Raw genomic sequence first — 26468 nt, forward strand, 5'->3', positions numbered from 1 at the left:
GTTTTTAAACATGCCAATCTATCAAAAGGCACCAGTTCACCACTAGATCTATCTATGTGCCAAGTTTGGTGAAGAAATATGGTACCGTTTTCAAGATCTGCTCCGGAAACGAGGACTACCGCCATTTTCAGTCTAAATCAAAGTCGGTGCCATGGAAACTCGAAAAATAACTTTTTTAAAAATCCGAAATTATCAAAAGGCACCAGTTCACCACTAGATCTATCTATGTGCCAATTTTGGTGAAGAAATATGGTACGGTTTTCAAGATCTGCTCCGGAAACAAGGACTACCGCCATTTTCAGTCTAAATCAAAGTCGGTGCCATGGAAACTAAAAAAATATTGTTTTTAAACATGCCAATCTATCAAAAGGCACCAGTTCACCACTAGATCTATCTATGTGCCAAGTTTGGTGAAGAAATATGGTACCGTTTTCAAGATCTGCTCCGGAAACGAGGACTACCGCCATTTTCAGTCTAAATCAAAGTCGGTGCCATGGAAACTCGAAAAATAACTTTTTTTAAAATCCCAAACTATCAAAAGGCACCAGTTCACCACTAGATCTATCTATGTGCCAATTTTGGTGAAGAAATATGGTACGGTTTTCAAGATCTGCTCCGGAAACGAGGACTACCGCCATTTTCAGTCTAAATCAAAGTCGGTGCCATGGAAACTAAAAAAATATTGTTTTTAAACATGCCAATCTATCAAAAGGCACCAGTTCACCACTAGATCTATCTATGTGCCAATTTTGGTGAAGAAATATGGTACGGTTTTCAAGATCTGCTCCGGAAACGAGGACTACCGCCATTTTCAGTCTAAATCAAAGTCGGTGCCATGGAAACTCGAAAAATAACTTTTTTAAAAATCCGAAATTATCAAAAGGCACCAGTTCACCACTAGATCTATCTATGTGCCAATTTTGGTGAAGAAATATGGTACGGTTTTCAAGATCTGCTCCGGAAACAAGGACTACCGCCATTTTCAGTCTAAATCAAAGTCGGTGCCATGGAAACTCGAAAAATAACTTTTTTTAAAATCCCAAACTATCAAAAGGCACCAGTTCACCACTAGATCTATCTATGTGCCAAGTTTGGTGAAGAAATATGGTACGGTTTTCAAGATCTGCTCCGGAAACGAGGACTACCGCCATTTTCAGTCTAAATCAAAGTCGGTGCCATGGAAACTCGAAAAATAACTTTTTTAAAAATCCCAAACCATCAAAAGGCACCAGTTCACCACTTGCTCTATCTATGTGCCAAGTTTGGTGAAGAAATATGGTACGGTTTTCAAGAGCTGCTCCGGAAACGAGGACTACCGCCATTTTCAGTCTAAATCAAAGTCGTTGCCATGGAAACTCAAAAAATAACTTTTTTAAAAATTCCAAACTATCAAAAGGCACCAGTTCACCACTAGATCTATCTATGTGCCAAGTTTGGTGAAGAAATATGGTACGGTTTTCAAGATCTGCTCCGGAAACGAAATGTGACGGACGGCCGGACGGCCGGACGGAAGGACGGACGGCACCCATTCCTATATCCCCCTTCCACTACGTGGCGGGGGATAAAAAAAAGCCCAGAAGTTAATGCTGTCATGAAAGATCTGTCTCTCGGGGGTGTATCGATGGGTGAATACCTCACCACGAAGTACACGCTATGGCTCGACATGCGAACAACGGATGACGACCAACTACACGGTAGTGGGCGGAGAATAGAAAATGCTAGCGAGGGTGTCACTATACAAATAACAAAGCTCCAGGAATTGGCTGGTAAATTAAACATATATTTGTACGTGATGATGGATGCGCAACTTAATATACAGAATGGACGATTCGTGCAAGCAATCTATTAATAATCTTTTACCTAAAGAACCACACTGCGCTATCATAAGCGGGCAAACAGGTTATGGAAAAACATCTTTTATTCTAGATATTTTAGAGAGTCATTATCGGGACGTTTTCGATCATATTATTATACTGTGCCCGACTATAAGCGTTAATAAAACATACCTATCGAGAGATTGGGTAATGAATGAGGACGGGGTACACAGAGTCCATCCGGGTGATCGTTTACAAGACTGTTTACGAATATGTCATGAAAAATACAAAGGAGAATCAACCCTTTTCGTAATAGACGATTGCAGTGCGAGTAAAGAACTCACCTAAAAGAAAGATGGGTTTTTCAGATTAAAAACGATGTTTTATTGGTCTGTTTCCAGTCGTACAAATGGGTATCTCATACCTCTAGTCGCAGAAGCTGGAATGTAAACAATAAACTTGTTTCCGTCCGGTTGCGCACGCACCTCCCTATGACATGTCACAAATCTCGAAGAATAAGCCATCAAGCAGGACTGGACTGGATTACTTCCCAGTGGGGATGGCTCGACAAGAACGTACGACTGAAAACAGACCAGTAAAACATCGTTTTTAATCTGAAAAACGCATGTTTTAGTCTGTTTTCAGTCGTACAAATGGTCATCGACACACAACTAATTATCAAGGCGACAGGACAACTGCATGCGTCAGTTGAACTGCGATCGAAGTGGTCGACGTATAGTTTAGTTACAGAGCAACTCGCAGTATACAAGGTAACTAAAACAGCATGGTTAATGCTCCTCGACCCACAAGTAAGTATCGATGCGACAGGACAACTGCACACGTCAGTTGAATTGCGATCGAAGTGGGGTCAGCTTGTAATGTAGTTACAGAACGACTCGTCGTATCCAAGGTAACTAAAACAGCATGTTTAATGCTCTTCGACCCACAAGTAACTATCGATGCGACAGGACAACTGCACACGACAGCTGAATTGCGATCGAAGTGTGGACCGCATATAATTTTAGTTTCAGAACGACTCGTCATATCCAAGGTAACTAAATAAGCATGGTTAATGCTCTTCGACACACAACTAATTATCGAGGCGACAGGACAACTGCACGCGTCAGTTGAACTGCGATCGAAGTGGTCGACGTATAGTTTAGTTACAGAGCAACTCGCAGTATACAAGGTAACTAAAACAGCATGTTTAATGCTCTTCGACCCACAAGTAAGTATCGATGCGACAGGACAACTGCACACGACAGTAGAATTGCGTTTGAAGTGTGGTCGGCAGATAATGTAGTTACAGAACAACTCGTCGTATCCAAGGTAACTAAAAATAGCATGGTTAATGCTCTTCGACACACAACTAATTATCGATGCGACAGGACAACTGCACACGTCAGTTGAATTGCGATCGAAGTGTGGACAGCGCATAATTTAGTTACAGAGCGACTCGCAGTATACAAGGTAACTAAAAAATACGAGCAGTACTATAAAGTATGGGAAGACGATGCATACACAGAATAACCATAATAAACAGCCGAAGTACTGCATGCAACAAAAACCATAACAATGCGTACATTCACCAACAGTTTTTATTGTAACCTGTTATCTGGCACAAAGTGTCGAGCAAAAAGTCCAAAGTGTGTGCTCATGTTGAAGCTATGGCCCGAACTTCGTGCAGAGGAGAGGAGGTGGGAGGTGCGAGTCCTTGCGCCTCGTAAGCTCTGAGAATGACCGCTCTCAACCAAAAGGAGAGAGTATTACGTGTAATCTCTTTCTTTGCATTGGTTGAGAGCGGTATGAACAGCTGTCGAAAATGGTGTCGTCGCTGTTCAGATCGCTGCAGATAAATACGAAGTGCACGAACTGGGCACAGGGTGAGAACAGCATGATCATGAGGGCCAATTATGGCAGACAAGGAAGGAATGTGGAATCTTGGCCAGGAAGTTGATTTTTCGCTTTAAAAAAATCCCATCTGAGACCAAGATGGACGTTGCCATGGTTACGCTGATCGAACGTAATCCGATCGACGTCAGTGGCATGTAGTTCCGATTTTCTTGCTGCCGTAGCCAGCAAGAGAAGGAAAACCGTTTTCTGAGACTATGTCGAACGCGACCTGATCGAGAGGCTCTTAAGTCTAACTAGACAGGTTGCGCAGTCGGAATGAATGTGACTGATCTTCAACCATGAAGGCACATGGAACTTTGTGCAATTCCAGTATTTTAGTTAGCCTGTCGCCCGTAGGAGACGGCACCACGGAAGCCAAAGCTGCCAGTTAAGTCGAGATCGTCGACCCTTTCAGACGCCGAGATGACCGGAGTGATCGTTGTGAGTATGAAGGAGGTCGTCTCGATCCGGCAACGGGAACGGTGGCTGATCGATGATCGGGAGATGTTCCGGGAACCACGTTCTGGCCGGCCAATAAGTCGCGGGCAAAGCAGACGTAGGTTGGCCGTTTGACGAACTGTCTCCAGTATTGATGGTAATAGCGCCGTTGGCGGAAATGCGTAAGCGTCTAGACCCTCACACATTATCGCTAGAGCGTCGTGGTCCCATGCCCGTGGGTCTGCAACCGACGACACGAATCGAGGAAGGAGATTGGTGTACCGGTTTGCGAAGAGATCTACTTGGTGCAACCAGTCGATCAGTCAGCAGATGAAATGACTGTCGGATGGATCATCCACTCCATTGGAGACGGCCTCGATAGTCTCGACAGGGCGGCGTCTAGTTGTCCAAGCCGACCAGTCCTTGTTTTAGCCCCTTAATGCCGAGCACCAGACAGGGTAACAACAAGTACCCTCTTCCGGTAGCTTGTCTAAAGGTAGTAGACTCCAACGCCAGCACAAGTCGGTTTGTCATCATCTTTTGATAACTCAGGCAAAAAAGTGAGACAGCCAAGCCATAGCCAGGCTGTCGTCACAATCCATCATCGACGTCGATTGTGTAGGCGTAGATGAAGGAACCGGTATACAGGTCGATGGTCCATGGACCTCCGACTTAGTCGAACCCTTCTCGGTGGACGCCGTCAAGGCGAGTACCGCCGCCGTGATCTGGCCAATCAAAGCCGGGTCGATATGAAAGAGAGACGAGGGTGACGATCGATCATTATCTCTACGACGCTGATCTCCCAAAAGTTCTCTTCGAGAGCGCCGCACGTCCCCATGGGGACGAGGGCTACGATCTCTAACTGTAGAAGTACTACGATCCCCATCGTAGTTATCGTCCGAATCGAACTCCCTACGACCTCGAAGGCGACGAACGTCCTCGTGTCGTTTACTGTCTGTCGACGAGACACTCGACCTGTCGTCCCGGGGCAGGAACGACTTGTAGAGTGGGGTCTGTGTTCACTGTCGACCTGCACGACGTCCCTATCGTCCTTGGTAGGAAGAGAGACGGACCAACTGGGGACCATAGTCCCCTCATGGTCCTCGTCACGAGCCGGTCCCGTCGTAACGGGGGTGGCTGAGTGACGCTCACGATCAACCGATTGACGAAGATCAGTCGTGCGGGTATTATCATCAGCAGGCGAACGGTCACGTGTCTTGTCGAAAACATAAGTTGACTGAAGCAGGTCTTTATCAACTGATTTCTTGGGTGTGGCCGACGCGCCATCCCCAGGGCCAGATGTAGAGGCTGCAGAGTCCAGGGATTCACCCGATGACCTACTCAGCTTGTAGTGCTGGTCAGTAGCCCGCTTCGCCAACGCACGAAGATACCAATTAAATTTTATTAAAGTGATCACATTCTTTACAACGTTGATCCCACGAACACGTTGAAAATCCGTCCTTAATTATGCAGGAAGGACAATACTTGTGAGGATCTACTTTAGACAGTATACTTTGACATGAGGCAGAAAAGCCCGACATGCTGCCACGTGTATAATCAAGTCAAACCGTGAAACATGTGTTGAACACAAACAATGGATTACCAAGGATTACATTCCAGGAGTCTACAGGTAAGACATATTATTATTACTGTATTAGAACAACAACTGTAGACACATGATAAGTACTAGTAGAATTTCATCTGTATGAATTAGGCTATTCTTACAGCACAATCAATGCAATAAGATCTGCTATTTCAGCCATTCATCCCCATGTGCAGGGAGAACCGTTAGGTCAAACAAAAGAAATTAAGAACACAATGAGAGCAATATTCAATAAGAGGCCTCCCCAGCCTAAGTACACCGAGACTTTGGACGTTGACAAAGTGACAGAGTACATTTAAAGCTTAGGCCCAAACAATGACTTACCTGATAAGATCCTTACAAAAAAGACAGCTATGTTGTTAGCCCTGACGAATGCAAGTAGGGCTTCGGAGTTGCACAAATTAGATCCTAGCAATGTTTCAGATTTTGGGGACCACATTGAATTTCTACTCACTAGATTGACAAAAACAGGGAAGGTGGGGTCTTGCGCAAGCAAAATGACCGTATATTCATGTGACATACCCGAACTTGACCCCACATCAGTACTTAGAACTTACCTACACAGAACTAAGTGCTGGAGAGCATCTTCAGAGCAGGAACATCAATTGTTCTTGGGATGCTCCAGGCCACATAGACCAGTTGTCACATCAACTGTTTCTAATTGGTTGAAACAGCTGATGAAACAAGCAGGGATAAATGAATCGGAGGATATTACAATGCACAACTGTTTGGATACAGAATTTTCAGGGTTTAACAGGACATTAAACAATCACATTTAGACCTTATTTCAGTTTACAAAATAAAATTGGGAATTTTATGAGCGTGTGGAGCATGCGCAATGAAATTGTAATTTTATGAATAAACTGAAATTAGGTCTAAATCCCTTCCTCTCCACCCTGGTGGTTACACATAATGTGCTTGAATGGATTCAACCTATATCTTTCGTGAAAGATTTTTCTGGATCCTATTATTTAATGGTTTTCATTTTATATGTGAAAGAGTTAATTTAGTGAAACCAGAAACTGATAACTTTTTTTTATTTGCAGTTAGAAGAGTTTGCAGACTGTTGAGGAAGAATGAGGATTCACTTCACCTGTTGGTTGCTGTTCTGGTTGTTCTATCAAGTGGGATAATGGTACCTGTGTGTATGGATGGACCACAGTCGTTTCAAGACTTATTTACAAGTTGACTTTGTGACTCAGAACGAGTGCATGATCTGATGATCTGATTATCTGATTGACCAATGTCACAGATAATCCTGGACCAAGATGTTCGATTTTAGTTTTCTGGTGCAGCAAGTACTGTACCAGTATTGTTTATTTTGTTGAATAAACTGTTTTATCACACTTAATATACTTCTAATGAAGTATTGCTTTGTGGACATCTGGGGCCACGCAGGAACTTTCGAAAATGTCTGGCATTCTCCTGTTGGCTACATTAATACTAGGTAAGAAGTTCTTCTTCGCTCAGAGAATCAAGGATGAGATCTCGTATCTTCTCACGTGACTTTGAAAGGCTTGCGACTTCCGCCGGAAGCCAGGGATCATCACATTATTTCAGTTTACTCATAAAATTACAATTTCATTGTGCATGCTCTGCACAATTATAAAATTCCCAATTTGCAATCGCCTAAACTTAGGTTTTTGTTGTTTTAAGGGTATTGAGAGTCTTATTATGTAACTCCAAGCCCGGGTTTCCAATTTGCCTGAACTGACTGTTAATACGAAACACAAGGAAAACAACTGGTAATTGGATCTGACTAAGAAAGGGGCTTTGAGTGAGGCCTTCCAAAATTGTTTCCCCACTTCCACACACATTTTATGTGAATGGTACAATAAACAAAATATAAAAAGACACCTTTGACATCAGTTGGCGCTTCAGATCTGCAGATACGACTCATTCATCAGAAAATCTTTTGACCCTCCAGACTGGTGATTAGCAATGGCTCATATCAGTTCGAACTGAATCAAATAGAACTAGAAGACCTTGTTTCAACAACTATCCCAGATTTCTGTTCTTACCTATCTAAAGTCATTAAAACTATAAAAACTGACATTTTCCTGCTTTCAAAAAAAAGGCCAATACAGTTCTGCTACTTGGACTAACAATGCCTGTGAGAGCATGAACAACATCATCAAATTAAGTTCCAATTGGAAATCATTGAAAATTCCAGATTTAATAGACAAACTTCACACAATTGTAAAAATCCAATATGCTGACATGCGCTGTGCCCAGCCAAGACATCTACCAACTAACACTGTGCATCGTGCATGGTAGGCTTTAAATTTTCTAATGACTGCTGGATACAAAAAAGCCAACAGGAGAATGCCAGACATTTTCGAAAGTTCCTGCGTGGCCCCAGATGTCCACAAAGCAATACTGTTTCGTTGGATGGTCGTATCTGTTTAAGACTTCATGTCTGTCTAAGACAGACATATGAATCTGGGGGTTCTATAAGGTACCACAAACAGTGAGTGTTTGGTGGACATACTTTACTTACTAGGTAAGATGGCGGTACATCGAAAGTTGTGAGGTCATACACATGACGTTATACAAATGACGTCATACACAAATGCTAGTGAGACTACTTGAAACTGTCTCAGTTTATTAATTATCAACATTCCAAAGACACCATAGACAGCCCGAAAGCCCGAAAGCCAGAACGAAAGAGGATTAAAACCGCAGACGTTCATTCTAAGAAAGTAGTATTTTCAAAAAATTATTCATGTACTGTATGAAAATAGGAAGTGAGTCAGGTAGATATGATGAACATTGTTTATTAATTATTAATTATGATATATATAGAATTTGTCTTCAGCAACCATAAACGCTTGTTGTAAGAAGCCACTATGCTTGTAGTGAGAGGCGACTAACGAGATTGGGTGGTCAGGCTCGCTGACTTGCTTCATGCATGTCATCTTATCTCAGTTGCGTAGATTGATGCTCATGATGTCAATCACTGGATTGTCTGGTCCAGACATGATTACTTACAGATCGCCGTCATAAAGCTGAACTATTGCCGAGTGCGAAAAAATACCAAAAAGACAACAACTTAACATACGACCCATGAAGATCTGGGTTAGAATTAGTCTTTAGCAACCCATGCTTGTCGTAAGAGGCCACTAACAGGATCGGGTGGTCGGGTTCGCTGACTTGGTTAATTTGATTGTCTGTAGGACCCCACAGTCCCTGTGTGCATGTGGTCATGGGGATGTTTCACTATTCAAAACAAGTAAGAAAAACACGAACAGTAATCAGCACAGTGCGTCACTGAGCGGTATGCAGGCTGACTGACGTCCAGGCATCATCTGGGTTTTTGATGAACGAAAGAACGTGCTAATTCGGGGATTCACGAATATAGGCCTGTGCCTAATTCATTTGAATTATATACAACATTACAGTAATTATCTGCACTCTATGTAATCGTTTAAATAAAACTGGAGACACATGGAGAGAGCAAACCTGTTCTTTCTCCTGATTCCACTGGAAATAATGTTCTTGCAGTGTCGACAACGTGTTTCACAGTGTGTTGCAACGCGCAGCGCAGGTTTGCCGGAAACGGATTTCAAACTGGATCCTTCTTTTTGCGCTGCCCAATGTTTGCCAGCCTGGTTCCCTGGGTTAAGCTGGTTCCCGGCTCCCTATGCGCGTCGTCAACTAGACTGGTTCCCGTTCGTTCCTGCGACAGACTGGAACAGCGGAACAAGTGCAGCGATACCAAGCGGAGGATCCGGGAACCAGTCTAATCGTCAACTTGCGCCAAGCCAAAATTAAAAACACTCAGCGTGTTTATTTGACGTCACATCCGGTGATTTTCTAAAATGGCTACGCTTATGCCGATACAGGGGAGCGACACACCTGTGAAAAGCGTTTCATCTTGCGTTTGCTGTGGAAAACCAAAATCTGATGGCGAGCAATTTTACATGGTGGAAACTAGACCAACAAAATCCAACTGAGAACAGTCTCGCTAATCTTTTGGAGTGCTACGGCGCATTAAAAGTAGTTCATGGGTTGAATTCGAAGTGAAGACAGACAATTAAAAAAAAATGTATTTCTGAAATTCGATGATTTTGTTTGCTTTTGTATATTCCCATAAACCTAAAACAATTAGATCATGCCCTCTAAATGGTTAAAATAGCTGCAAAGTTATTATTGTTGACATATTTATTTACAAGAATTCATTTCTATATTTGTTTGCGGATTAACACAAAGTTTGCACTCCAGCTGTTTCGTTTGCAAATAACTCCATAAACTGAATTATTTAAGTCAATTCTTAAAAAGTCTATGACAATATAGAAAGCTATCACGTTTCATGGATAGTTGCCAAACTATTAATACCCATATGTTTAATGTATTTGCTTGAAAATGTAAAGGGCAACTTCTACCATACCACCACTGTACAATGTAACTGACACGGTCGATATTCTAAGATGCGTAGTAAATCACACAGGGCAACACAGTCCTAAGAACAGTTAACGTAAATATCATATAAAAAGTAGACTGCAATCTTTGATTAATGATTGATTGATTGATCTTTCAAGATTTTATAGATTTTCGGCAACGAGGTCCATTTACACCTTGTCCATAATGAAGGCTTACAAAATTCCTAAAAATGTTATGAAGTAGAAAACCTGCCAGATGGCCATATATGTCCCTCCTCTTCAACCCTCACATTGAAGTCGAATAAACTTCAAACTGCACCACATAGATCTAGATACACTTCACAGTTTTGAATACTGTGGGAATTTCTCTGTTTGGTCATATCATCCATTGGCATTTTGGGCCAAGTAAAAGTACTGAAAATGACCTCTGAAAATTAGGTACATAGTAAATGTCGCCATTTCCTTACACATTACTAAATTACCACTCACGGCGTTATTTACAGCATGTTTTGAAATAGTAATCTAATAATTTCGGATATTTACTCGGAGAAATGAATTTAAAAAATAGCATATTAGTAATCACGGGTATCTGTCTTTGATCAAATCCCGAATGATCATTCCAAAACGTCGCCGATAGCCCTAGAATCGTTTAGAATGTCTTTGAAAATACGCAAACACGAACGACGAAGTATACTTTCCGTCATATTGGATAGTGTTTACAAAATCACGTTTCTCTGTATACCGGTTATGAGATGCCTGTAACATCACGTTATTTCATACTCAGCTGCGATACATACATCCTTGAATTCATCATACAGAGTAGAATCAAATGACAAATGGTCATTGTCACCAATACAAAGCGTTTAGATGAAATTAAGCAGAATAAATTAGGTGTGAAAACGAACGCTATGCTCGAAAAAATACACTTGTTTGAAATGTAAACAAAGCAAAATTCAGATTTTACACAGTGTAGCATTTCCTCCTATTTTGAACTGTCCATTCATCTATTCATTGAATACATTGACTCAACAATTTCAGAATATGCTAGGGAAGAGAATCGCATGAAGAATTAGGGAACTAAAATTAGATACATGGCAATGGTTGATATTTTCAACATAAATTGTCAAAGTTTCCGTCCTGTACGTGTGACGCCATGACTGACGCAAAATCACGCACAGCGACAACGGTATTTATCGGAATTTCTGACTATTTCCGTTGGTTTAAATGAAAAATATCACAACAAATAACAGCACACCGATTGTCAGAATGATTCTGATTACTTACATGTCATATTTATGTATATACGATCCCTAAATCAACGAAAGTCCCCGCGTAAAATCCCGCGTACTGTTGACAGTGAACACGCCATTTTGTAAAAGTCAGTCACCGGTAGTGATGTCATACACAAACATTGTTGTACATATTTGGTAATTTCTTTGAGGTGAAGGTCCTTGAAAGAAAGCACACACGATCATTGTATCCTGCTGTTTACAGTTATAATTATTATGTAGATTTTGCATATCTTTTATACATTTTTTCTCACATTTAATTTCACTTTGGATGTTTGTATGAACCTTTGATAATCTCCTGTTTGTTTACATGAGAAATTGATAAGTTTATAGTGTCGTATACCACATTTTTTAATTTGGACAAGTGTTACATCATTACCTTACCTTGAGCCACATATCTTTGACAATGCAGTTATAATGAACAGTACAATGTGCAGAAATGTCTTTATAATGCTATTGACATATGCAGCAAGACAGCAATGCCCGAGACGAGGCCATGGTTTTTTGCTATTCTATTCCAATTTCAATGTTTTCAACAGAAGTTTCATCATTTTAAATGTAATCATCCTATAAATATACTGAACAGCATTGAAAACGCACCACCATGAAAATGGATGTATTATTAAGTCATATGAAAATATATAAGTGAATGAGTAATATACGACTTTCTGGACGGAGCATGAAGAAGAACAGCTCGTCAAAACACATTCCTAAATGCTGTTCAGTATATATTGCAACCACATACGAGTCGTACAACACATTTCTATTTTTTAGAAGAGTCACATCATATATAAATTTATTACGAGTTATTCCTTATTCCTTCAATGGAACACAAACCGACTTAAACATAAACATTTTTGACGTCATGGAATGGAAAGGCAAAGTTAGGAATATTTTCAATGCGACATTTATATTGTATGCATGGCTCTATATATACTGAGTCAAATTAAAAACTTCACATTTATAAAAGTAATCCCATATATGATATACAACGGACAAATGTATCAGAGAAGGTAATTTTTAATCATTAATGTCCAAAGAAGGATTTTAATTTACGGTGGTAACCATAATTTGTTCCAAGCACCTACGGTATTCGGTAATAACATCAACAGTTTAAATCATAAGTCCCAAGCACGAGAATCTGATGGCACACAAGTTCAGTAGCGTGTATGGCCACCATGTGCGTTGACAACTGCCACACAACGCCTCCGCATGGACCTTGTGATGCTTGTGAACACATGATTGGGAAGACGTCGCCATTGCTGGTGCAAAATGGTGCCAAGATCTTGCAAATTCTGTGGTTGGTTCTGGAGAGTGCGCAGACTTCTGCCAAGAGCATCCCAGACGTGTTCGATGGGATTGAGGTCGGGAGACCTTGACGGCCAGTCCATGACGTTGACTCCCGCATTCTGAAGGAAGTTCTTTGTCAAAATTGCTGTGTGGGGTCTGGCATTGTCGTGTTGGAAGATCAAACCGGGTCCATGTGCTGCCATAAAAGGCAGAAGTTCTGGTGCCAGTACCTGGTCGCGGTAAGCAGCAGCGTTGAGGTTACCACGGATGACAAGAAGCCTGGAACGTGCATTGCCACAGAAAGCACCCCACACCATGACACTTCCGCCTCGAAATGTGTCAACTTCCTGTACACAACACTGGGCGTAACGTTCATGACAGCGCCTCCACACCCTCGCCCTGCCATCAGCAAATCGAAGATTAAATCGGGATTCATCACTGAAGACGACTTGATTCCAATTCCTCTGAGTTCATTGTAAGTGTCGCTGTGCCCACAATTGACGTTGACGTCTGTGTAATGGAGTCAGAATCGGCCCGCAGTATCGCCGTCGTGCTTGAAGGTGAGCAGTTCTCAGACGGTTTCGAACAGTTTGCGCATTCAGTCTATCCCTAAACAGTTCATTTCTAGTTGATGTAGCCGTCAAAAATCGGTTACGGAGGTGACGTAAGACAATCTGACGATCCTCTGCATGTGACGTCACACGTGGTCGACCTGGCCAAGGGCGATCAGCGGTGGTACCCGCGTTTGCTGTAGACGCGTCTGTAAATCATAAACAGTCCGTCGACTACAACCCATCGTCCTTGCGACGTTGCACATTTGAAAGGCGTGGCATGACAAATGGCCGTAAAGACTTTTGTTTTCTTGTGTTTTTCTTTGTTTTTGTTAACGACTGCTAACAAATATGGCTGAAAACACGTGCGGTATTATGGCCACGTGACCAGTTGCACGTGGAAAAACACTTTTGCCACTATAGTGCTGTGCGCATGATTTTGATCGATTCACCTGCACATAACGGGTGTTATCTGAAGACAATACGTGGCCATTACTGTTTAAATATACAATAAGGGCCCACAATGATAACTAGTCAAAATGTTAAAATTTTATGATTGTGAAGTTTTTAATTTGGTTCAGTATATGTCGACATATATAAATTTCCTACATGCATATCTCGTTCAAATACCTGAGAATATGTTATTCGCTCAAAGTTTTCTGACAAGTGTAAATTAAATATTTTTCTCGCATAGCACAATTGGGGGTGTATTCGAAAAACTGCGAAATGTTCATGCAAAGAATACGCAAGACTATGTTCACTATTATTTCTCTTACATATTGATATCATGTACGTAAAATGCATGAAGAAAATAATTTTGGAAATTAAATTTCGTACAATTAAGTAAAATTTAAATTTTGAAGGTCTTTTGTGACGCTTCTCAGTGGAGGCTTTTGAAGGAGGGTAGCGCTTCGTCTAAAAATAGCGACCAATGAAAACTTACATAACATTGTGTATGTCTAATATTTCGAAGGCGTTCACAGCCATCGTCTCATTGGCCTGTATCGGCAGCATAACCAGGGAACCAGGCTGAATGTTTGCAAGCTCCTTCCCAGCGCGTTACACTCTCGGTAACATCGCCAGTGTGGGCGCGGCCATATGGCAAGCCGTTTTCACATTTATTACGGAATTACAGATATCTTCAATTGTTTTAAAGATATCTTCAATTGAATTGAAGATATCTTGAATCGAACTGAACATATCTTGAATGGAATTGAAGATATCTTAAATGCAGATAATTGTAGATACTTGCAATAAAATTTAAGATATCACGAAATGAATTAAGGATATGGTGAAGCGTATTACTGATATCTTGAAAAGAATTGCTGATATCTTAAATTCGATTATTGATATCAAAATATGATTAAAAGATATCAAAATATCATGTTTTGTTATGATGTCAATAATTCAATTCCTGATATCTTGAAACCAAATGCAGATATCAATTATTAATTATTGATATCTTCAATTGTTGCCATTATTAAAGATGTTACATTAATAATGTTACTTAAATTAGATTACTGATATCAATAATTGATATAAGATATCATCAAAATTATTAATGATACCTTTAATTGGATTTTTGATATCAGTAAGGGTCGGAATTAATTATATCTTGAATTGAATTAAAGATATCTCTAACTGAATTAAAGATATGTGTAATTGAATTAAAGATATCTGTAATGTATTTGTGGATATGTATAACTTATTTCAAGATATCTTCAATTGAATTTAAGATATCTTGAATTTATTTCTAAGATATATGTGTACTGTAGGATGGTAATTATTTAATGATATCTTAAATACATTTAGAGATATCACAAACTAATTTGTTGATATCACCATAACATTTTAAGATATCAGTAATTGTAATATGGATATCAGAAATGCATTTAAGATATCTTTAATTATTTTTTGTTATCTTAAAAATATTATTGATATCTTTAAAATAAAATACCGATATCTTTAAAACAATTGAAGATATCTGTAATTCCGTAATAAATGTGAAAACGGCTTGCCATACGGCCATGACAGGAATCTTGAAATTTGCCCCACTAACCCCAAATGTAGTAACGTTTGTACTTCTTTTTATGTCTTTGGGAATTTCATCATAATGAATTTTGAAAAGGTTTATGGCTGACCATATTTCCCAGATGAATTTACCTTGTTGGTTGTTTTATCAGATTGGTTCGATATTGCAGACGAACGGAAAATCAACAAACTCCCCCCTTACATTCTTACTATCCTAATTACATGATAGATGTAATGAAACAGAAATTCAAATGGACAAACAAAAGAAATCACTTATGTGGCAGGCTCAAGTCCTTATGTACATAACTTTTAGTTAAGATTTATTAGTAGGTAGTAAGGTTATATGGCCTTGTTACCATTTTAACTGATTAGTTTATTACGATATTTACATTATAAGAATATATTATTAGTTATAATATTAGTAATCTTTTAAACCTTAGTATTTTATACCTCAAACATTCATTCCATAGCTCTGTAACATTAAGTAAGCTTACGCTCAGTCTAACTTCCACTAATTGTCACACTGCATGCTTTTGACTTACAGCACTCTTTGTCCCAGCGCGCCCCGGCCCAGTCTATTGTCTTGTTGATAGGCCAAGCTGGCCATAGCTACAACAATGTTTGTTGTTGAATTTTACAAATTCAGTTGCTATTGTCACCTCAAGGAAAGACCATATACTTTCATTTCTTATGTGAGGATTTGCATTTGTGAAGGGATTTATTCATACTTAAGGTTAGTTGATTATTTATTTTATGATGTTGTATATATGAATGGTTTCTAATTATTGCGATTAGAAATAATATATATTGTAGAATGCATTCTTCATTTAATTTATTAGAAACATAATGAATCTTGTATATATTTATAGTTCTTGATGAACTCACAGTTCGGTGAGTTATTATTATCTGTATAAAACGGTATTAAACACGAAACCTAAATATATATATATATATATATATATATATAAACTAAGTATTATAAACCCCTCTGTACAGTAATGGATGTATGTTGGTAAGTGCAGGTGTATGAGTGTTGTATGTCTGAAATGAGTGGCTGTTGTACTATATATTTTTATACACTATTTTACCATAGGATATCACTTGTATATAGTATTAACAACGCGTGTGGTCTGACGTTGATTAATGAATAATTTGCATACTGGTATATGCAAGGGGCCGACGTATGTTTCTCATTAGGAAGTGACAACTTGGAGACGATGGCTTGCGGTATATACAGTTTTACTTTATACATGTAGATATAGACATACAAAAGACACTATGTGCCAGATCAGCACATAGTGGTAGTGGTTGTTGTCTAGGTGCCCCGGAGCACCCAGCCTAACCCTAGCTAGGCTAAGGGTAAGACCTTTCTTTTTCTCCTTCCTCTCAATCTCTCAGGACCAAGGTTTATATAGCCAAGGTCACCTGACATTTAGTAAGTAATAAATGTAAATGCAAACAGTAAATCATCAGTGACATACTTGCACATCTCGTTCAGGATGGCAGACGGTCGATGTACACAAAAATGGGGTTAAACAAATAGGATTAGCATCTTATAAATAACAGCAATTAAGTGTTTCAAGGCATATAGATGTCATGGCTCCAGGGTAATGAGCCTTTGCAGTTAAATGTTCTTCAGACAATGGGTGTCGTAAATCAGTCGCTATGACAGTATTCTGTATAACGGATTGTATATATTTATTTTACATTAAATTTTCCTTATGTTGTACTTTCATTGTTTCAGGCTGAATTAAGTACGTACATTCGTACCTATAACAGAATAAACGTCATCAGCCTCACCCCCCACAGCTGTTTGTCATTATTTGGCCAGTAGATCACCTACTCCACTATCGGCCAACACAAGCACGGTTACATTGGAGCCCCCAGTGAGGAACAAGATAGATGTTGCTACCACCGCCAAGTGCCATTTCGTGGACACCCAGGATCACTCCCCGGATTGTGCCAACATGTGATGTGCCTGTGCGTTGATAGATATGTGTGACTTTTGACTATTTATTATATGTGACTATTGCTGTTTATACAGCTGATTACATGTACTGTGTACAGACATGTGACATATGAAATCAACAACTGTGTTTTCATCCCCCCCACATCTGTGATGTTACTCTGATTACTTGTATCTACTGCTTGTGTCCTGTCTAATAAATTTAACATGTAAACTTTAGTTTCAATAGGAGCGCTCCGACTAAGTACTTTCTTAGTTAGTTATATACTTAGTTATACAGTTAGTTATATAGTTAGTTAGTTGGTTTCCATATTTATTATCACACTTAATCTCTTTGTGTTCTTCTTAGTGTCGTTATATAAGTGCAATAATCTTGAACGCGACGCTATACCCTATCACACCTCAACTCTTATCATATTTAGATTTAGTATTAGTTGTTTCATATTTCTCGCATCAATTACAATAACAGCCACTATCTGTCTGTGTATGTGAATGAATGATGTGCTGAGGCAACCTATAAGTAGTTTGTAAAACTAAACTATTTAACTACCTAGCTAAACTTATTATAACTAAATAAACTATTAGGTATGTTGTGTTAGATTACGTGTGGTTTATTTGTTTATTCCTGGTGCTTGCTGATAACAGGGTAGTGTATGTTATAGTTCTGTAAATATTTGATATTGTAGGTTCTGTGTTCAGTGTTGTTTCTTTCTCTTAGGTTGTTGGTGCGATTGTCTTATGTTGTAGGGTAAGTTCATTGATCCTGTTAGCCCCATACCCGCCTCCAATTGCGCGCGTCTGCTTACAATTTGCACTGCCACTATTTGCATGAATAATATTTGTTACTAAACATAAGTTGTATCTTAGCATTATTCCTAAGGTTTATTTAGCATTATTTTAGTGTTATTCCTTATCTAAGCGTTAGTCAGCTCAGGTAAATTTGTGTTTACTGTTAATACGCACTGTAAAGGGTACATATTTCACTGGTAAGCCCCAAGGTATCCTGTTTGGTAAGTTGCTAACCTATTCCATAGCCTATCTAAGTCATGGTTATCCAATATCCATCATCTTCCACAGTAGCTTTAGTGGGCAAGGTACGTCCAGCTTGTACATCATGTGTATACTGTATAGTATACTAACCAACAGAATAGTCTCAGTTATTAAGCTTTAAACTACAGTTCTCCATGTGAGAATTTATTTTCCCTTGTTTTTTTAACAAGGTACCATTTTGTCTTTGGCGCTTCATTTCCTCATTACCCCGGTGTATTCACTGGTAGCAATTATCTATTTACTCAGAAATTCTGCTTCTCATACTTCAGTATGGCAACACGAAATATGTCGCAGGAGGAGATGGATCAGTTGGTTTCTTCTTTGAATAAGTTAGGTTTACAACCTAAAGCTGAAACACCTGAAGATGTACTGCAATGGATCACCGAGGTTGGTAGGCATAATCAAGAACAGGAGGAACCAACAGCAGCTGCTACTATCTCTTCTCTACCCACTACCGTCACCTTAGCTAAGAGTCCACAGCTACCATACTTCTCAGGTGACAGGAAGGGAGATGCCGACTTTGATCAGTGGATGCACGAGTACACATGTATGTGTTCCCACTACTCCACGGACATTGTCCTGGAAGCAGTCAGGCGATCACTTCGCGGCAAGGCGGCCAGAGTTGCTTTGCACGTGGACAAGAATGCCTCACTGGATGCTCTCATCAACAAGCTGGATAGTGTATTTGGCAATATACACACAGAGCACAACATCATGGCACAGTTCTACACGGCCAAGCAAGGGGACAATGAGACTGTAGCTGAATGGTCCTGCCTTTTGGAGGATATTCTCAGCCAAGGAGTTATCCTTGGTAAGGTTCAACCTAGCGACACGGAACAGATTCTTCGGGATACCTTGTGGACTGGCCTATGTGCCGATTTGAAGAATCTTACTAGCTATAAAGCAGACCAGGATGAGCCGTATGAGAACTTCCTCAGGTACCTCCGCCAAGTTGAAGATGACCTGCTGCAGAGGAAATCAATGAAGAAGACTTGCACACTCAACAAAACCACTGTTACCCCAGACAACTCGGAACTTAAGGAGATCAAAGGCCTGCTGAAATCAATGTCTGCAGAGATAGCGATCCTCAAGGCACAAGTAGGTAGGACTGACAGGCCAGGATGCACCCCAAATCAGGAATTGCCATCTTCAGGTCAAAGTCAAGGTCACGGTCAACAATGGCAGATGCCCCATAGGCAATGGACACAGCCTCCAAGGACAAGAGGACGTCGACCCTTCGGACAGCACCCGACTGGAACACCAACCTGGTTCCGGGGACCACAGACCTTTGAAGACATCCTAAGATGTTACAGATGTGGGCAGCCTGGACATATTCAGAGGGGATGCAGAGCAATCATAGACGGAGACCCTTTAAACTACCACAGGCCTATGGGAAGGGGCGGACCATGGGCCTAGGAAGCGTCAACAACCAGCAGATAACAGCCGAGACCCAAAAGAGAGTAATATTACCAACAATGGAGTCAAGTGTAAGGCGTTACTGGACACAGGAGCAACTATCTCATCTATATCAGAGACATTCTACAGGCAGAACTTCCCTGGTGTTCCACTTGAACCCTTGAAGCACATGCTACATGTGGAATGCGCCGATGGAGAACTCCTGCAGTACAGCGGACTAATTGTTGTAGACTTGGAGGGGACCGGAAGCGCATCGACTAAGATACACTCTATGCTACTCGTCGTGCCTGATAGTGCTTACAACAAGAAAATACCAGTCACTCTAGGAACCAACATTCTCTCCATTTACCTGACTCAGTGCAAGGACCAGTATGGACCAAGGTTTCTACAGCAAGCCGACCTGCACACACCTTAGGCTTTTCGCAGCATTTTGATAAAGGAGAGAGAACTTGCAAAGAACAATTTCTCTGTTGGCAAAGTAAGAAGTGCTGAACAAGACCGCAAGATTATCCCAGCTAACAGTGAGATCCACATCGCCGGTTATGTTAACAGACCCCTACCCTATAAGCCAACTCATGCCATCAACCTTAGTCTCTTATGATGCAAGTGGACAGAAGATACTTGTTGATGTACGCGTCTCCAATCTTACAACCTGCTCAGTATCTATTCCAAGTCGTGCTCTTCTTTGTGAGTTGCAAGTTGTGAAGTTGGAAGGTATACAACAGACCTCTTCATCATCAAATACATCTAATGATGCCTCTGTCTTAGACTTCATGGACTTCAACGAATCAGCCGTGTCAGAGGAAGAACTTGCACAGGGAAAACAAGTCAAATATTACTTGGATGTATTTTCCACTGGAGACACTGACTTGGGACACACGGACAGGGTACGTCATCGAATTGAACTTACAGATGACATGCCATTCAAACAGCGTTACAGAAGAGTACCACCAGCCATGTACGAGGAAGTCAAGGAACATCTTAACCAACTTCTACTTTGTGGAGTCATCAGGCACTCTTTAAATGTTGTACTAGTACGTAAGAAGTCAGGAAAACTTAAACTTTGCGTGGATTTTCGCCAACTCAACCAACAGACCATTAAGGACAGCTACGCAATTCCAAGAATTGAAGAAATGTTTGAAGCCCTCGCAGGATCTAATTTCTATAGCACCCTGGACATGAAGAGTGGCTACCACCAAGTAGAGACAGATGAGACACACAAGGAACGAACTTGCCTTCACTGTCGGACCCATGGGATTTTATGAATATAATCGTATGCCCTTCGGATTGTGCAACAGTCCAGCGACCTCCCAAGACTCATGAACGAGTGTTTTGATGGCTTGCATCTAATGATATGTCTAATCTACTTGGACGATATGATTATCTTCTCATCAACAAATCGAAGAACATCTTGATCGATTGAGACAAGTTCTACAGAGCATCAGAGAGACAGGATTGAAGCTTTCACCAGAGAAATGCTCTTTCTTCAAGAATTAAAAGTTCCTAGGCCATGTTGTTTCTGGAGAAGGCATATCCGCTGATCCTGGAAAGGTGGAAAGAAGTCCAAGAATTCACTTGATCAACCATGGCAATGGAAAGAAGAACAAGAACAAGCCTTTGAACAACTCAAGACATTACTGGCTTCACCACCTATCCTTGCATACCCGGATTAAAGCCAGCCATTCGAGCTGCATACAGATGCTAGTGGATGAGGACTTGGCGCAGTGTTGTACCAGGAACAAGATGGAGCAAAGAGGGTTATCAGCTATGCAAGCAGAGGACTTACCAAGTCAGAAAGCAACTACTCAGCTCATCGACTGGAGTTCCTCGCGCTGAAGTGGGCGGTCAGCGAAAAGTTCCATGACTATCTCTTTGGAGCAAGGTTTACAGTGCTGACTGATAACAACCCCCTTACCTTAGTCCTCACCAGTGCCAAGTTGGATGCCACAGGTCACCGATGGTTAGCAACTCTCTCTGCTTATGACTTTGACATCCACTACAGACCTGGAATGAATAACACTGATGCAGATACATTATCTCGACTGCCAGACTTAGAACAAAGAAGACATCTCTATGGATTCTGTAAAAGCCATCTGTGGTGTTGTTCACGCCCAACCGTTTGTAGAATCTCTATGTCTCTCCACAAGTTCAGTGGATAAGGATCTTCACGAGACAGCACATGACCTACGTGGAATGACTGACAGGGATTGGCGCATGGCACAAGCTACAGATACAACTTTACCTTCTTGGATACAGGCAGTACATAACAAGAAGAAGCCAAGGAGACAAGACTTTCCTCATACCCTAGCCAATATCTCCTTGTATTGGAGCTTCCATTCTCTTGTACTCCAACGTGGGATATTGTATCGCCAGATCAATGTGGACGGAATTACAAAAGATCAACTTGTGTTACCATCTAACTTCATCAATGATGTGTAACAAGGCCTCCACAATGATATTGGACACCCTGGACGTGATCGAACCCTTTCATTAGTTCGTGACAGATTTTACTGGCCAGGCATGCTAGCTGATACAATTGAATGGCTTAAGAACTGCGACAGATGTCTCAGGAGGAAAACGCTGACTAATATCCGGGCACCTCTAGTTTCCATCACCACGTCACAGCCATTGGAGTTAGTCTGCATGGATTTTCTCACCCTAGAAACTTCAAAGGGAGGATATCAACATGTGCTCGTGATCACAGATCATTTCATGGGGTATGCATTAGCAGTGCCAACCAATAATACTACAGCCCGGACCACTGCAGAAGCATTCTACAAGAACTTTGTTCTCCACTATGGAATGCCCATGCGAATTCACAGCGACCAAGGAGCCAACTTTATGAGTCGAATGATTAAGGAACTTTGCAGCATCCTGGGCATATCTCAGTCAAGAACTACACCATACCATCCAATGTGTAATGGGATGACAGAACGCTTAAACAGGACTCTGCTCAACATGCTTGGGACACTGAAGCTTGATCAGAAGTAAGACTGGAAAAGATTCGTCGGTCCACTTCTTCATGCATACAATAAAACAACACATGAATCAAGGGGCTACTCCCCATTTTACCTGATGTTTGGTAGAGAAGCACGACTACCCATTAACCTTGCCTTTGGGATTGAGATTAATAAGGACAAGCAGACACTGACGTCCTATGTCCAAGCCCTGAAGAGAAGCTTGGAACAGAGCTACAAGATCGCCACATCTGCATCAAGCGAAGCCCAGAAGAAACAGAAGACAGGGTATGATGTCAAAGCCAGAGGTGCAACAGTCCAGTCTGGAGATCGCGTCCTGGTGAAGATATTAGCCTTTGAGGGAAAGCACAAGCTCTCTGACAAGTGGGAAGAGGATCCATACGTAGTTCTTTCTCAGCCAAACCTGGGCATACCAGTGTTTGTTGTGAAGAAAGAAAACGGAGAAGGAAGGAACAGAACTTTACATCGTAACCTCCTCTTACCCATAGGATCTTTACCAGTTGAGAGAATTGAAGAAGAACTAACAGCTCCGACTCCAGGACATGAGAACCATAAAGAACTAGAAACAGAGACAGAAACATCAGTGTCGGAACAAGATGAGCGTGGGTCCATCTCAAGCCTGCTTGTTGAACTTCCAACGGAGGATCCTTGGAACGAGATTCTACCTCACAGTCGGAGGGTGACGATCTGACGACTGGAGAGGTAGGCAGCCATTCTTCTGGTGGCGAGGGCCACATGCCACGGGAATCAGAGAACCCTGGTACAGGAGAAGCGGATGCAAGAGAAGAAGACAGCAGATGCTAATGTCAGTGAAGAACAGGACACAGACCAAGTGGTAGGAGCCACAGCTCCTGTCCCATCAGATGACCGACCAAGGCCAAGACCCAAGCCGCCACCAAGGAAATCACTCCGGCAGACGGCCACCGGAGTGGCGGCGCTCAGGAGATTATGTGATGAGTCAGACATCAGAGGACAGGGATGATCGAACTCAACTCATCGAACAGCTTGCGGCTGCTGCCATCTTTGAGCGAATTGGTGGTTTGATGTCACAGCTCATTGTCACCTTACTTAATAACACCAGCAAATGACGAGGACGTCATTTGGGTGCAGGGGGAAGTATGTGGCAGGCTCAAGTCCTTATGTACATAACTTTTAGTTAAGATTTATTAGCAGGTAGTAAGGTTATATGGCCTTGTTACCATTTTAACTGATTAGTTTATTACGATATTTACATTATAAGAATATATTATTAGTTATAATATTAGTAATCTTTTATACCTTAATATTTTATACCTTAAACATTCATTCCATTGCTCTGTAACATCAATTAAGCTTACGCTCAGTCTAACTCACTAATTGTCACACTGCATGCTTTTGACTTACAGCACTCTTTGCCCCAGCGTGCCCCGTCCCAGTCTATTGTCTTGTTGATAGGCCAAGCTGGCCATAGCTACAACAATGTTTGTTGTTGAATTTTACAAATTCAGTTGCTATTGTCACCTCAAGGAAAGACCATATACTTTCATTTCTTATGTGAAGATTTGCATTTGTGAAGGGATTTATTCATACTTAAGGTTAGTTGATTATTTATTTTATGATGTTGTATATATGAATGGTTTCTAATTATTGCGATTAGAAATAATATATATTGTAGAATGCATTCTTCATTTAATTTATTAGAAACATAATGCATCTTGTATATATTTATAGTTCTTGATGAACTCACAGTTCAGTGAGTTATTATTATCTGTATAAAACAGTATTAAACACAAAACCTAAATATATATATAAACTAAGTATTATAAACCCCTCTGTACAGTAATGGAAAGTAAATGTATGTCTTTATGCTTGATGTATGTTGGTAAGTGCAGGTGTATGAGTGTTGTATGTCTGAAATGAGTGGCTGTTGTACTATATATTTTTATACACTATTTTACCATAGGATATCACTTGTATATAGTATTAACAACGCGTGTGGTCTGACGTTGATTAATGAATAATTTGCATACTGGTATATGCAAGGGGCCGACGTATGTTTCTCATTAGGAAGTGACAACTTGGAGACGATGGCTTGCGGTATATACAGTTTTACTTTATACATGTAGATATAGACATACAAAAGACACTATGTGCCAGATCAGCACATAGTGGTAGTGGTTGTTGTCTAGGTGCCCCGGAGCACCCAGCCTAACCCTAGCTAGGCTAAGGGTAAGACCTTTCTTTTTCTCCTTCCTCTCAATCTCTCTGGACCAAGGTTTATATAGCCAAGGTCACCTGACATTTAGTAAGTAATAAATGTAAATGCAAACAGTAAATCATCAGTGTCATACTTGCACATCTCGTTCAGGATGGCAGACGGTCGATGTACACAAAAATGGGATTAAACAAATAGGATTAGCATCTTATAAATAACAGCAATTAAGTGTTTCAAGGCATATAGATGTCATGGCTCCAGGGTAATGAGCCTTTGCAGTTAAATGTTCTTCAGACAATGGGTGTCGTAAATCAGTCGCTATGACAGTATTCTGCATTTATATTTCTTTATTATGCAGATTTCTCAGTGGCAACGTTCACCGTACAATCATTGTTACGGTTTTACCAGTTCAGGTTTCACCTATCTGGTATGTAATGTTCATTATCACTTTATCATCATATTAATATAATTTTGTATCTGTGTATTGATGTATTGTACGGATACGTTTGATGTATTATGTAATGTAAAGTAAATGCTATTCATTTAATGGAAGTGATATCTATATTTCAGAAATTTAAAGAGTAACTATAACGGATTGTATATATTTATTTTACATTAAATTTTCCTTATGTTGTACTTTCATTGTTTCAGGCTGAATTAAGTACGTACATTCGTACCTATAATAAAATCAGCCTCACCCCCAACAGCTGTTTGTCATTATTTGGCCAGTAGATCACCTACTCCACTATCGGCCAACGCAAGCACGGTTGCACTTAGAAGGCGTAACAGTATTCGGCGTCACGGCAGTCATCGAGATCTAAGTCTTATCTGAAAACATAACGGTAAGTCGGTTTGCGAGTTCAACTCCAAGCATGGTTGTAGCCACCTATCACAGTGTGCGGAGCTTTCACCGGTGACAGTAACGGCATATCGCTGTGAGGAGCATGCGATGTTTGTATTGACTAGGTTCATGTCTACCTGAACTCGTTAAAGCGGTAAGCTTGCATCGCGTATCAACAGTGGAACCAGTTAAATGTTTGTATGCGCTGACTATGCTCCTGTCTACCTATAAGCTTGCGTCGCGTATTGTAGCGCTGTGGCCTGGTCTGGGAAAGGGATATATACTGATGCGTCTAGTCTGTCTTACAGACCCCGATACAAATATGTATCAAAATTAGCCCATGCAAGTCTATAATGTTTGACAAGTCTAGATTACTGCAGTATCTGAAAATGAAGAGAGTCACTGGGCTCCCTTTTATTATATTTTTATTAAGATAACTGAACAACTGGGTTTTTTCTGTACGATATGTTCATTTCAGAGACTAGATGTTAGTCTATGACGGGGCCCGTATTAACAAGTAGTATATAATGCGCCACTACACGCGTCCGCGTTCGCTTTTGTTTATTCCAACTTTTGGTTGAACTGACACTTCCGGTTCGTCTGTCGATGTTATGGTTGCAGAATAAACTGCATTGAGTTGAGATTGCGGTGTTGACTAATCCTTGGCGTGGTGGCAGCGGTGGTATCCACGTCGGAAAATCATTCCAACACACAGGAGTGACTTTTCAACCG

At 40.7% G+C, this 26468-nt stretch overlaps 1 protein-coding gene across 1 annotated transcript in view; it reads right to left on the minus strand.

Annotated features, from left to right (window-relative positions):
• Positions 1–9524, minus strand: part of LOC139463731 (obg-like ATPase 1) — a 327895-nt gene extending 318371 nt beyond the window's left edge. Inside the window, exon 1 of the mRNA XM_071244980.1 lies at positions 9211–9524. The gene's annotated coding sequence lies outside the window, so the exon portion shown is untranslated. The remainder of the gene's footprint in view (positions 1–9210) is intronic.
• Between the last annotated feature and the right edge of the window lie 16944 nt (positions 9525–26468).

Source organism: Haliotis cracherodii, unplaced genomic scaffold, assembly GCF_022045235.1.
Source record: "Haliotis cracherodii isolate W230 unplaced genomic scaffold, xgHalCrac1.p SCAF_16, whole genome shotgun sequence".
NCBI classification, from domain to species: domain Eukaryota; kingdom Metazoa; phylum Mollusca; class Gastropoda; order Lepetellida; family Haliotidae; genus Haliotis; species Haliotis cracherodii.